The 13,914-nt window shown below is 37.7% G+C and overlaps 1 long non-coding RNA gene across 1 annotated transcript in view; it reads right to left on the reverse strand.

Annotated features, from left to right (window-relative positions):
- LOC134759427 (uncharacterized) overlaps positions 1-13,914 on the reverse strand; it is a 400,963-nt gene that overhangs the window by 266,087 nt on the left and 120,962 nt on the right. The window lies entirely within an intron of this gene.

Genomic DNA, 13,914 nt, shown 5'->3' on the forward strand with positions numbered 1-13,914 from the left:
AAATGTTTGTCTTGACACTGAGAGCAATGATAATGTTGTTGGAAAATATTTAGAGGTAATTTGATAGGATCTTTGGTCGTGTGTGTTCCAGGGAATATGCTAGACTAGGTGCGTTTACCAATACAGCCACATAGCCTGAGGGAGAACCAAGGAAAGCAGAAAGTTACCAGATATGTGGCTTTGGCAAGTAAATTAACATCTGTAAGCCTTCTCTTCTGTAAAATACAGTGTTACTATAAAGATTTAAAATAATGTTGGTAACCATCCCCCAATGCCTGTGGCATACTAGGCATTAACATCATTAGAATTTAGCTTTGATCTCCTAAAACATATGTGAACCAAATTATAGGCTCTTCTGGCAGAGTTGAGAAGAATGCTATTGCTTATTTCCCCTAACAAAATTGACGTAAGGAAAGGAAAGATAGTACATTTAAAAAAAACAACAACACTGAATTAATAAACACAAGATCTAGTAATTCTAACTGTGTGACTAACTGGTTGTGTGACTTTGGGTAGGCCAGTTAATCCCTCTGAAACTCAGTGTTCTGTTTGTAAAATGCAGATAATGTGACCTGATTCACCTGCCTGGCAGAATTATTACAAAAAGCATGTGAAATAATATACAAAAAAGTACTTTAAAAACATACAAAGTGTTATATTAACTTAAGGGTGAAGAAGAAAATACACATTTCAAGAATTATCAGAAGTTGCAAATTTATTCATAGCTTAAAAAAAGTTGTCCAAATTTCCAACTCAGATTGAGTGACTTAGCAAAACTTCAGCTCTTAAAAAAGTATTCAGAGACAAATGAGCTAGACTTTCATTAAATGAACTGAGAAGAAATTAAAACAAAAAACTTGGCTGGGCGCTGTGGCTCATGTTTGTAATCCCAGCACTTTGGGAGGCCGAGGCGGGTGGATCACGAGGTCAGGAGTTCAAGACCAGCCTGACCAACATGGTAAAACCCCATCTCTACTAAAAATACAAAAATTAGCCAGGTGTGGTGGCATGCGCCTGAAATCCCAGCTACTCAGGAGGCTGAGGCAGGAGAATCGCTTGAATCCAGGAGGCAGAGGTTGCAGTGAGCCAAGATGGCACCATCACACTCCAGCCTGGGCAACAGAGCAAGACTCCGTCTCAAAGAAAAAAAGAAAAGAAAACTCATTTCCCTTGAATGAAAAGCAAATGCATTTAAGTGTACAAAATGGTGGCACTATTTCATTTTTTTAAAGGAACACTAGAGAAAAACATTAACATTTAGAAGTATCATGAAGCCGTCATACCTGCAGTATTAGACTGTAGCAGACAGGGGGTAATGAATCTATCTGATATTGGGTGTGGCATACTATGATAAGTTCTCAATTCATGCTCTGCTTGAAGAGGTGCAGATTCAGGGTCAACAAATAAAAACTTTCCATCAGTACTGGTTATCATCTTATTTATACTAATGCTGAAAGATATAATTGTGCATTTTTATCTGGGGGTGAGATAATATGACAGTGGTGTGAAAATTAAAACTATATTTTTTAGAAGGCACATACTGTTCACCATGCCTGGCCTTTTTCCTTACTTGGGCCAGCAAAGGTGCTGGAGGAAAGTCTTCACGGTGATAAGAGTCTACAACAACTCCAGTGCATTTGACATCGCCCTTTTGAGATGATGATCCCAACTTCTTGGTGGAATTCTCTTTTATTTCCCCAGTTGGAAAGAATTTCTTGTTCTTCTGAGCTACTACAAGAGATCTCATCTGTGTGAACCATCTGGACATTTTTCTCTTTTTTTGTAATGAAGTATTTGTGTACAAGTCCGATTGCCTGTAGTAGATTGTGAACATTTAAAGGACCTGCTAACTATGTTTTGATCTTCCTACTCCAAGAGTTTCTATGTCAAGGCCTTTAACAAAGAAGACAAACAATAAAGACATTCGCTGATGAATTCACTATGCCATCTAAGTCTCTAGCTTTGCTAGGCTCCTAACCAGTGGCTATTATTCTGAAGTATATTGCCCCCATGAGTCTATGAGTGCTCTTTCACAGTATTCATGAATCCTAGTTTATTCTATCTAGCTGTCTATCTATCTTTCATATATCTATCTATGTTGATTGGTCTGGTGAGATGAATAATCTTTCATGAGAATCTCAAATAGAGTTAAGAATCATTGCATTCTACCTGTTCATGTCTTACAGAATCCCATCTGGTAGCAGTCAACTTTGGCAACACATTAGACAGCTTTTAAAACCACTTCAAGAATTATGTTAATAGTATAATTGGTCTGGGGTAGAGCCTAAGCATGAGTACTTTTAAAGATTCCCTAGCAGATTGTAGTGTATGGACAAGGTTGATTCTCAACCTCAAAACTCCTTTTAGTCATTATACATCAGAGCTCTCACAGGCTGGACTGCTGTCTTAACCTCTGTTCTATGGAAGTCCTGACCATTTTTACAAGGAGTAATTTTTTAGGGTATGCTATTCATTCGGACCTTAATTCTGAATCTTTCTGTCTCAGAATCTGAAACATTTTTTGGGTGATTTAAAGTTTCTAGAACTATACTCAGTGCCCTCTTATTCTTTAATTCTAATAGTGAACATAACGTACTTTCTTTATAGCCTCTGTGTACCCAGGGAAGGAAAGGAAATGCATTAACTGTAGTGCTCAGGAAAACTTCTCCATATCAGCCACATGTAAACACAAATCAATCTTGGAACAAGTAGCTGTACCAATCATTAGAAAGCTCTCTTTAAACAACTAGTGTCATAACCCAGGTGAGAGCAGCTTCTTGTCCATTGGGTTTGATTTCCATGACCTATCATGAGACTTAAAACTTGATATGCTTCTCCTATTTCCCCTATGGTAAGAATTGGCAGCTTTTGGAACAGAAACAGATTTCTGAGACATTGTCAGATTGATGTGTTCTGGGGATATTTCATGACTATTATCTCAATTTGCCATTTCCTAGAATTAGGCAGCACACCACACATCTGATTCTTTGAGATATAATTATTCACTGTGGATCATACAGGTTCTTTGCTTCTTTGCCTTCCTAAGGTAACCTCTTTGGATATTTTTCCCCTGTTAGCAATTCTGCCAAATTCAGTTGTAGAAGCAAAAAAAAGAAATTCACATGTATATGTGCTTCTTCTGCGCATCTGTGTTCATGGTCAGGTAGGAGGAGACGTCAGATTTCATAACTCAAGTTTATTGTATGATTGCCCATGGATGTATTTATCGTCCTAATTCAAAATATACAGAGACTTTTAAAAGGTTATCTCACTTCATAGATGCCTTTCTAAGCTACTTCTGTTCTTCTTTTACTGATAGTGGCAAATGATTTTAACTTCTACTTTTAGTTCCCCGGAATGAGTCTTCCACTGTTAAAGGCCACATCGTTAATGATAGCCTGAGTATGACCATGATGAGCTGACTAACATAAAAGATAAATGCAAGAAGATCTTATATGCAAGGTCCTACAAATAAGAAGAAAATGTACAAGCAGAGGCTGAAGAGAAAGTGGCTAATGGAGAATACCAGGGAATACTTCTGTGGACAGAGAAAGTTACAAAACCAAAAGAAGTCCCTGCATTTATAAGGTCAGTTGGTAGTTCTGATAAAGCATCCACAGGATGCTTAGTGCTCAGAAATCAACCCCAGTGGGATGTGTAATCGTGAATAAACAGCACAACAGGAACAAGGGCTGATACTTTTACTCGCAGGGCAAACCAGTCAAAGCTATAACCAGGTTCACTGAAAGTTCGGATTCTATACCATTATGAGATATATAGCTCTTAGAGGCAAAAAATAATAATTCAGTATTTGGAAAAAAATAAAGTGCATTTATGAAGCATACTGGCCCTCTCATGAGTCTTTCTTCTGAGGACATTAATTTATATAGCTAGGGCTTTAGGGGAGCACTATGGCATAGAAATGGAAGATACGGGTTTCTGAGTTAGACAGTCAAAGGTTCAAATCCCTATTCCACCACCGATATGTGGCATAGCTGTGTGATCCTGATATCTTTTTAACTTCTGTAAGTCTGGCACAAATAAATGGTTATATACTAGCTTCTATTACTGTTATTATTATAGCAACAAAGATAATATTTATTAAGAATTTAGTATTATATTAGACACTGAGTTAACGGATCTAGCTCTCGCTATCTGAAGACAGTCTAATATAGTAAAAAGAGTAAGATTTCCTGATATAGAGACCTTGATTCTAATCTCTGCCCTATCAATTGTCTATCTATGACTTGCATCAAGTTGCTTTGCCCTTTTAAGCCTCCATTTCTTCATTTAAAAAATAAAAGATAACACCTACCTAAAAGGTTTATAAGAATTAAATGATGATTAGATAACATATGCTATCTGGTTAGCAAAGTGTCTGCTATGTAAAGGGCCCACAAAAGAAGGATGGTCCTTTTTCATTCTTACCTCTGCAACCTTCCAGCCACTGAGTGCCCAGATTGATGTGCAGTGTGGCAAGGCTCATTCTTACCCAAGCACAAGCACTGAGTAAGTACACAGGTTAATGTCAGATTGAGTGCACAGGCATGGTCAGATAGAGGAATCAGAGTGGAACAATAAATGATGAGACGAGCATTGGTGTTGACACTTTAGATGTAGAAAGGGCAAGAGGCATTCACTATTAGTGGATGAGATTAGTTTAAACAATGTTTTATATAAAAGTTAGAAGAAGGCTAATTTCTAGAGGCCTCCTTGATTCCAAAGACTTTATGAAGAGCTGGGAGTTAATCATGTGCATATATCTGTGATTGTTTGGAATGTTTACAAGATGGTTCATGTTCAAGAAGTATAATTATCAAGTATTGACTATTTATATGGCTACTTTATAAGTAAGAAGATTATGTCTTCCAAAGGCTTTGGAAATATTATTTTGCAAACCTAAGTTAAAAGGTACGATAGAGGTAAATGAGATAAAGAGCCTTAGTTTATTTCTTAAAGTAATTGCCTAAAGGAGACAAAGATTTGAGGAGTAGGAGGCAATTACTCCCCTCTGGCCGCTTTGCTAGTGAAAAAAAAGGAATGGCCTTGGAAAAAGTTCAATGGATGAGAAGAAAACTAATTTTGTTGCTGTTGTTCTAAGTCTAACAACAGAAAATTAACAGGTTGAGCATATTTAGTTGGTATTTTTATACTAGTGTGTATCTTGTTTATTAGTGTCTGTTGTCTTTATTATGGTTAATGCTTCAAAATGGCATTGAGAACTGAAATGAATTGACCAAAAAAATGTGTATTTTATTTACTCTTTTCTTCTGCGGATTAATTTTTAAAACCAACATCTTCTTTTTGATGTTGTTTTCTCTAACAAGAACAGTTAAATAAACAAATCATTAGGCTGAGAACAGACATGCTACCACAAGCCCAATTGCCCAATTTAACTGATCACTAATGGATGTTAGTCATGACATATGACATCCAACTTTCTAAAAAGCAAAATTCCTGTACTGTTTTATCAATTATTGTAGAGAGGCAGCTTACAAATGTGCTAAAACAAGAAAAAGAAAGAAAAGTTGTAACATGTCACCGGTGCTTGTTTTCTGAGATCTGTTCTTTTTCCTTTGTCAATGACTTACTTCGGTTGGATTACACAAATACAGCATGTTACTGTAATCAGTCTCTGCCCAGTATGAATAAGCTTTTGGGAAAAAGCAGTGAGTATAATACTAGTTATTCAAACCTCCAATTTTTCTTTCATTGAATAATAGCTTTTATTTGTAGCATTAGTGTTGATTCCATTCCAAACTCTTTTCTTAAGATGGAGGACGATGGGCTCCTGGGGTTTTTTATACTATCTTTCCAGCTAGGAATTATTTCCTAATAATATAGTCAGGAGGAGATTGCTTCCCAAGGGCAAAGCACTAAATCTCAGTACTTTCCTTCCTGGGCCTTAACTGAGTGCTAAGTGTTCTTGCTGAGTCAACTTTGGGAAGGAAATCAGGTTTCTCTGTATTCAATAGATGTGCTAGGCATGAGGGAAGATCATATCTTCCAAGGGCTTTGGAAATATTATTTCACAAACCTTAGTTAAAAGGTATACATATGTAACTAACCTGCACATTGTGCACATGTACCCTAAAACTTAAAGTATAATAATAATAATAATAATAACAGAAAAATAAAGGTATGATAGAAGGGAGATAAAGCGCCTTAGTTTATTTCTTAGAGAAATTGCCTAAAAGGGACATAGGTTTGAAAAGTAGGAGGCAATTACTCCTTCCTGACTGCTTTGCTAGCGAAAAAACAAAAAAGAAGAAAAGAAATGGCCTTATGTATTCATCCATTTTCATGCTGCTGATAAAGACATACCCAAGACTGGACTGGGCAATTTACAAAAGAAAGAGGTTTATTGGACTTACATTTCCAAGTGGCTGGGGAGGCCTCACAGTCATGGTGGAAGGTAAAAGGCATGTCTCACATGGCAGCAGACAGGAGAAGAGAGACTGTGCAGGAAAACTCTCCTTTTTAAAACCATCAGATCTCGTGAGACTCATTCACTATCACAAGAACAGCACAGGAAAGACCTGTCCCCATAATTCAATCACCTCCCAATGAATTCCTCCCATGACACGTGGGAATTGTGGGAGTTACAATTCAAGATGAGATTTGGGTGGGGACACAGCCAAACCATACCACCTTGGAAAAGTACTCTTCTAATTTCTCCCTTTCCATGAAAACAACTCTCAGGAATGATCATGTAACGTCCTATACACACTCAGGATGGGAAAGCAAAAATATTAAAATCTGTCTTGTTAAAGTGTGTGTGCCAGAAAACGCATCCCTGTCCCAGCAAGGGTTACAGGGTGTATGTTAAACATCTCAGTGGGTGTGAAAAGTTGATGATGGGATTGCATGAATATAGATTTTTATGCTTATCCCAGAAATAATAAGGATAATAATAGCTCACATTCATTGAATTATTACTATGTGCCAGTCTCTGGCTGACCAATTCATACATGTAACTCATTTATTACTTCCAGCTACACCATGGGGTAAGTATAATCACTGCCACTTTTTTCATGAGAAAACTTAATGATTCAAGTAACTTACAGAAGGCCTCAGAGTTTAATAAATAGTAGAGCCAGGAATTGAATCCAAGTCTATCTGATGCCAAATTTTGTAGTCTAACCCCTACTTAGGCTTATCCATGCAATCTTAAATGCCAGCTCTGGGCTTCGTATTTGCTAATGGAGATGTCTATTTCCATAATGGACTCAAATACAACAATCTCATTTCACATTTTTAATTTTTTCTCCCTGTGCCAGAATGACAATATATTTTGAGAAGCCGCTGCACTGGATACCAGAAATCTTTGGTTCAACACCATTCTTTTCTAATTTCTTTGAGACTTTGAGCCATGGATTATCAATTCTCACTACAGTACTTTCCCTTTCTACAGTGTCTATTTTTTCAATCCTACTTCTCCTTCCTTAAAAAAATCCTGTCTTCATTCTATCCTTACTTTAGTTACTATCTTGTCTTTTTATGGTCAAACTTTTTAAAAGATCAGTCTACACTCCTCTATGTCTACATTTCTTCATCTCCCATTCACTTCTCAGTCTCCCTCACTCTGCCTTCAAGCTCTATCAAACCACAGAAACTGCTCTCACTGAAATAATTATTACTACCTAACTGTCAAAACTAAAGCCTTTCTTCTTGACTATGTTGTAGCCACTGCCCCTTCTGCCTTCTCTCTTGGAAAGAAAAGAGAAGGCTCTTTTTCTCCACATTCTCCTTCCCCTCCTTAGTTTCCTTTGTCAGTCCTCTTCCTCTGCTCCCTCTCCAAAATGTCATTTTGGAGTTGCCTCGTTGATTCCAACAACTTCAATTATTATCTAGTACATGACTTTAAATTCTATAACTCTACCCCAATCAGGTTTTATTTATTCACTTACCCACACAAAGTTAAAATATTGAGCAACCAAATATAAGACACTGTGCTTGACTCCATGCCCTTGAGGAATTTGGGGTCTGAGAAGGGAGACATGCTTACAGGCAAGCAATTATAAAACAGAAAGCCCCTTGACAGAAACATGGAAAAAATGGAAAAAATGCACCCAGGAAATATCCCTATGTTGTCTGAAAAGGCAGAAATTATTACAAAAGAGCTTTCTAGAAGGAATGACCACTGACTTCAGTAGTGGAGTGTCAGGGATTGGGGTAGATGGGAGAGTGGGTAAAGGACAGGTGAGAAGCTATTCCAGGGAAGGACAGCATGAACAAAGGCGTGGAGAGAGAACCAGCTGGTGTGTCTGAGAAACTCCATGTGTTTTGTGAGTGCCAAAGTCCAAGTAAGAGAACAGCAAGAGATGATGGGGATAGCAAGAGTCAGGTCAAGGAGGGATTTTTATGCCTTGTTAAAGTGTTGGGTCATATGTCATAAATAGTAGGTTTTATATACAGGATAATCATAGTCAAATATACATTTATATAGATCATACCTATAAGATTCTTCATATTAATTAACCTCAAAGTCAACACATTTTTATACTATTCCCAAAATTACACATCCTTTTCTAGATCTTTCCCTTGAAATTTGGATTTAAAATATATCCAGGTATCTGCTGGATAATACTACTTAGATATTAAATAGGGAATTCAAACTTACCTCTCATCACATATTCTTTATCTCTGTTGGAACATCATCGTCCACTCACTCTTACAAACTAGAAACCTCAGTGTGATCCATGGTTACCCCTTTCATTCAAACCCTGCACCAATCCTTCTCAGATTTTTCTACCAAATACCCCTAAATGGCAGTGATAAATGGTTTGTTAGAGCTTGAAAGCAAGAATGAGATGGATTGAGGAGTGAATGGGAGGTAAAGAAATTTAGATCTTTTTTAAAGTTTGGTCAAGAAAGACAAAAAAGAAAGAGTATTGGGCCAGACATGATGGCTCATGTCTGTAATTCCAGCACTTTGGGAGGCTGAGGTGGAAAGACTGCTTAAGCCCAGGAGTTTGAGACCAATTTGGGCAACATAGAGAGGCCCCATCTTTACGAAAAATTTAAAAATTAGCCAGGTGTAGTGGTATATGCCTGTAGTTCCAACTACTTGGGAGGCTGAGGTAAGAGGATCACTTGAGCCTGGGAGGTTGAGGCTGCAGTGAGCTGTGATTGTGCCACTGCACCCCAGCCTGGGGCAGCAGAGCAAGACCTGTCTTGAAATAAAAAAGAAAAAAAGGATAGTGAATAAAGTAAGAACGAAATGAAGACAAGATTTTTTTAAAGGCCTTCAGTGGAGTAAAACATATTTTCCTGTGTGGTAATAATTCAACCACCAAAAGTAAAAAATCCCTTAGTTTATCTTGTCTTAGAAAGTCAAGCAAGGTTTGCACATATACACCATGGAATACTATGCAGCCATAAAAAATGATGAGTTCATGTCCTTTGTAGGGACATGGATGAAATTGGAAATCATCATTCTCAGTAAACTATCGCAAGAACAAAAAACCAAACACCGCATGTTCTCTTTCATAGATGGGAATTGAACAATGAGAACACATGGACACAGGAAGGGGAACATCACACTCTGGGGACTGTTGTGGGGTGGGGGGAGGGGGGAGGGATAGCATTAGGAGATATACCTAATGCTAAATGGTGAGTTAATGGGTGCAGCACACCAGCATGGCACATGTATACATATGTAACTAACCTGCACATTGTGCACATGTACCCTAAAACTTGAAGTATAATAATAATAAAAGGTAAAAAAAATTTTAAAGAAAACATAGAAGAACAAACAAACAAAAAAAGTAATAAATAAATAAATAAATAAATAAATGTTCTGTGGAAAAAAAAAAAGAAAGTCAAGCAAGGTTTGAGTTTAATTAAAAATGTCTTTTTTGTTTGAATATTGTATCACTTGGCTAGTGCTGTAAAACAATCAACCACAAATTCTCAGTGGCATCAGCAATAAGCATTTATTTAGTTCATGCATCTGTGGTCATCTGGGCTCAGAGGAGTGACTGTTGAGTTCAGCTGGGTTCTCTCACACACATCTGAAGCAGCTAGGAGTTGACCCATGTAGTCGGGTCCTTACTGGGGAGGCTTAACCGGAATCCGCGTGTCTCTCATCCTCCTCTTGGGATCAGTGAAGAAGCAAAACTATAACTAAGATTCAGGGAAGTAAGCCCAATCATGAGAGTAGTTTTCAGGCCTTTGCTCATGTCCTGTCCACTAACACTTCATCAGCCAAGACAAGTCACATGGCCAAACCCAAGCAAAGTCAAGGGCAAGGAAATACACTCTATTTATTGCATTAATGCAAACCACCACGAACATAAACATGTTTTAAATGACCTAGGCAAATTAACAACATTTCCCTCTACAACCAAATGTAAAATAGATGCCCCAGGAAATGGGTCATACAACTTATCTGTCTCCTTATCTGTAAAATGTGTCTGATAATGATATTGTTGAAAGGAATAAATTGCTTAGCCCAGGGCCTGGCACATATTACCCAGTTGGCAAAGGTTAGTATTATCGATATTACTACTTTTGGCATAGGGTTAAAATATATAATACTTCTCTTGACTTTTCTTTTTTGAGACAGCATCTCACTTTGTCACCCAAGCTGGAGTACAGTGGTGCAATTTCAGCTCACTGTAAGCTCTGCCTTCCGGGTTCAAGTAACTCCCCTGCCTCAGCCTCCCGAGTAGCTCGAATTACAGGTGCACACCACCATTCCTGGCTAATTTTTGTGTTTTTAATAGAGACGGGGTTTTGCCATGTTGGCCAGGCTGGTCTGGAACTCCTAACCTCAAGTAATCCACCCACCTCAGCCTCCCGAAGTGCTGGGATTACAGGTGTGAGCCACCATGCTGGGCCCTCTCTTGGCTTTTCAAACTTGGACTGTGACCATCATGCATCCTAGGAATTAGCTTTGGATGAGCTTTCCAGATTATGCCATATATATGCCTCCTAGCCCATCATTACATATGCCAACTTGGGAAGTTTCTCAAAGATTACAGCAATACCAGATTCATAAAGGAAATAGAGACTTACTTCTTCCCCAATTCTCTCTTAAGCCTGCCTTTTCAGAAACTTTGTAGTTCAGATGCCTCTTGAAGTCAAACAAATCAGTACATTTCTCTGTTCCTCCCTGAGGAATGGATTACCACTTCCAAAAAAATTATTCCCTAGCAAGGTTACATTTATTAACTGGAAATAAAAATTAATTTGGAAATAAATTTATTATAAGTAGATCGATATTCCTCTCTGCTCCCTGCTGCAATATTGTAACACAAGATTAGAATACATTTACTACATTCGGCACTTAGGCTTTCAGTGGTTATAGTCTGTAAATCAATGCTTCATAATATAATTCAAACTAATCCCATAATTGAGTCTAATTAACAATAGCATCAGACAATTATTATAGAATTACTGAAAGTAGAGATTGAAGAGATTTGTTGTTCATTTATCCTATGTGTCCCCTGCTGACTACAGTTCCCTGTGGCTTTTATTTCAAAGTGATCTGTTTGGTTTTATCTTGAAGTCTCGTAAAAATTTGTCTTTCTGATTTTTTCCTTTGAGACCCCACTTAGAAGTACAATAAGTTTTACCAGATATTTTGGCATAATATTTATTTTCAATGGTACTTGCCTCTCATAATTCTTTTAAGATATGTGCTCCATTTGGGTTGTTACAAGGCAATCTAGACTACAATACATTTGCAAGAGAGGAAATGTACAGTGACAGTGACTATAAAAAAGATAATATATTAGCTGTTTAACAAAAAGCACAATCAGATCCAAGTACTCACATGGGAATTTGTTTCTATTTCTCTGGCTCTGTCTTTCTCCGATCAGTTTTCTTCTCTGCCAGGCTGTCCCTAAGTGGCAGCAAAAGTGGATTTCAGTAGCTCCAGGCTTCCACAAGAGACCTACTCTTTTCCAATGTCTGTATTAATCCCCCAACAGATGCCGATCGGGGCTGGAATATGTACCCACTCTTAAGAAATTCTGCCCCAACTTGGATGGAATATTCTGACTGGCCAGGCTAGGTCACATGTCTACCATTACTCTGGTAGAAGAAGTAAGATCCCTTGATCAATGGCTCCACAGAATGATAGGCAGGAGAGGGGGACCAGCTCCTATAAGGAATGCATGTAAGGGGCAGACAAAACAAAAAAGTATAGACACGTACCACCTTCCTTAATCTCATTCTAAACTAGTTGCAACTTCTTCCAACTTATTTCCTCAGAAGTTAAGACTGTGAAGGAGCCCCACCTACTATTCCAGCTATCTAAAAAGGCACAATAGAAAGGTTTTTTGTTTGCTGAATTATGAAAAATTCTGAGCCAAGTGAAAAAAAAGAACACACTGACATTTCAGGCATCCAAGCAAGCCTGATCTTAAGCATGTCGGGTGATATGGAGAGCATGAGAAAAGAAAGAGAACTAAAGGACATTTTCAATCCCCCTGAGAACCTACAGCCAAATTTTTTTCTTGGTATAAGAGAATAGTTCCTTAGAATCGGGTAAACTATAGGATACTACCAATCCTAAATTATAATTCCTTCATGAATTCTCTTTCCTCCCGAGAACTAAATTCTAATCGAGAGTTGAATCCGACTTCTGTTGGCAGAAGATCTGACCTTGTGAGTAGAGAAGTTGTGTGGTTGGTGCAACTTAACTTAACTCATGGCAGCTTATGAGGAACTGCTCTAGGGAAGGTAGCCACTGGAGGGAAGATCTTTGAGCATTTTTCCATGTGGAATTCAGTTAAAGAAAAGCTGGACCTTCATACCATGAGAACTATCCGCTTGGATATTCTTTCTTGGCAAGAGAAGGAATTCTTAGGATATACTATTGCCTTCCCTACTCCTCCTCAGCAGAACCACTCAGTTTACCATTACCAATCAAAAAATTATTTCCATGTCCTATGTCTTATCTTTTTGCCAAGTTGGCATGATAGTATAGGAAAAGATCTAGAAGCAATTGAACTTACTTTTGTTCTGTGATTTTGGAAAAACATAGCTCTGTCACAATTGTTTTTAATATAATTGAAAGACATCTGATATAATGTTAATAACAAATGTCAATGAATAAAACAACAGCCTCGTTCCTATGTGAGTTTGTCTTGTGCATCACTTTCAAAATGTGAAACAAATAAAGATACTGAGAAGGGCTGGCAGCTAGGAAAAAAAACTTTCATACAATAAAGGAATGTGTGCAGTTTAAAAATCATGGCTAACCCTGAGATATTGAGTGAAGTCACATAAGACAGAAACTCAGAGATTGGCATTAAGGAATGAGACTTCTCCCAAGAAAGATATTTATCTGACTCCTAGGCTGGCATCCACTCATGTGATCATTCCCAGTTTAAAAAGTATTAGCAACATTTAAAATAATACAAGTTAGGTTTATTAAAAGTGATACAATCGTTTCACTCTTTACTTGATCACAAAATTACCTTCAAACCCCAATCCAAATTGCTTATATCAAGACATGAGATATTTCACTATCAGATGTTCTGGCTATGCATTGGAGATAATTGTAACTAGTTTTGACCTAGTTGCAACACAATTTCTACAACAAAATTTCCTTGGAAGTAACTTGAAAATCCTGGGTGACTGCATTAGGACCTACTCAGCCTCCATACCCATCTCACCCTGCTCATATATATATACACCCCTTGAGCCCTTCATAGACATCCTACATACACAGATTCTTGGGGTTTAGTCACCAATCTTGAGAGCCCTAGAATAATATTTTGAGCATGTGGAACCCATGTTTCTCCATCTAGTTAATCTCTGAACCTAATCTTACTCAGCACCTTAAGCTAGGGACAAGTTTTATATGTTGCTTAATGAGCCAGTAAGTTAGTGAAATCATCTTAATATGATGTACGTTTCTCTATATCTAAAAAGCATATAGAACTAGCACTCTGCCTA

The sequence above is a fragment of the Pongo abelii genome, chromosome 9 (assembly GCF_028885655.2).
Source record: "Pongo abelii isolate AG06213 chromosome 9, NHGRI_mPonAbe1-v2.0_pri, whole genome shotgun sequence".
Lineage (NCBI taxonomy): Eukaryota > Metazoa > Chordata > Mammalia > Primates > Hominidae > Pongo > Pongo abelii.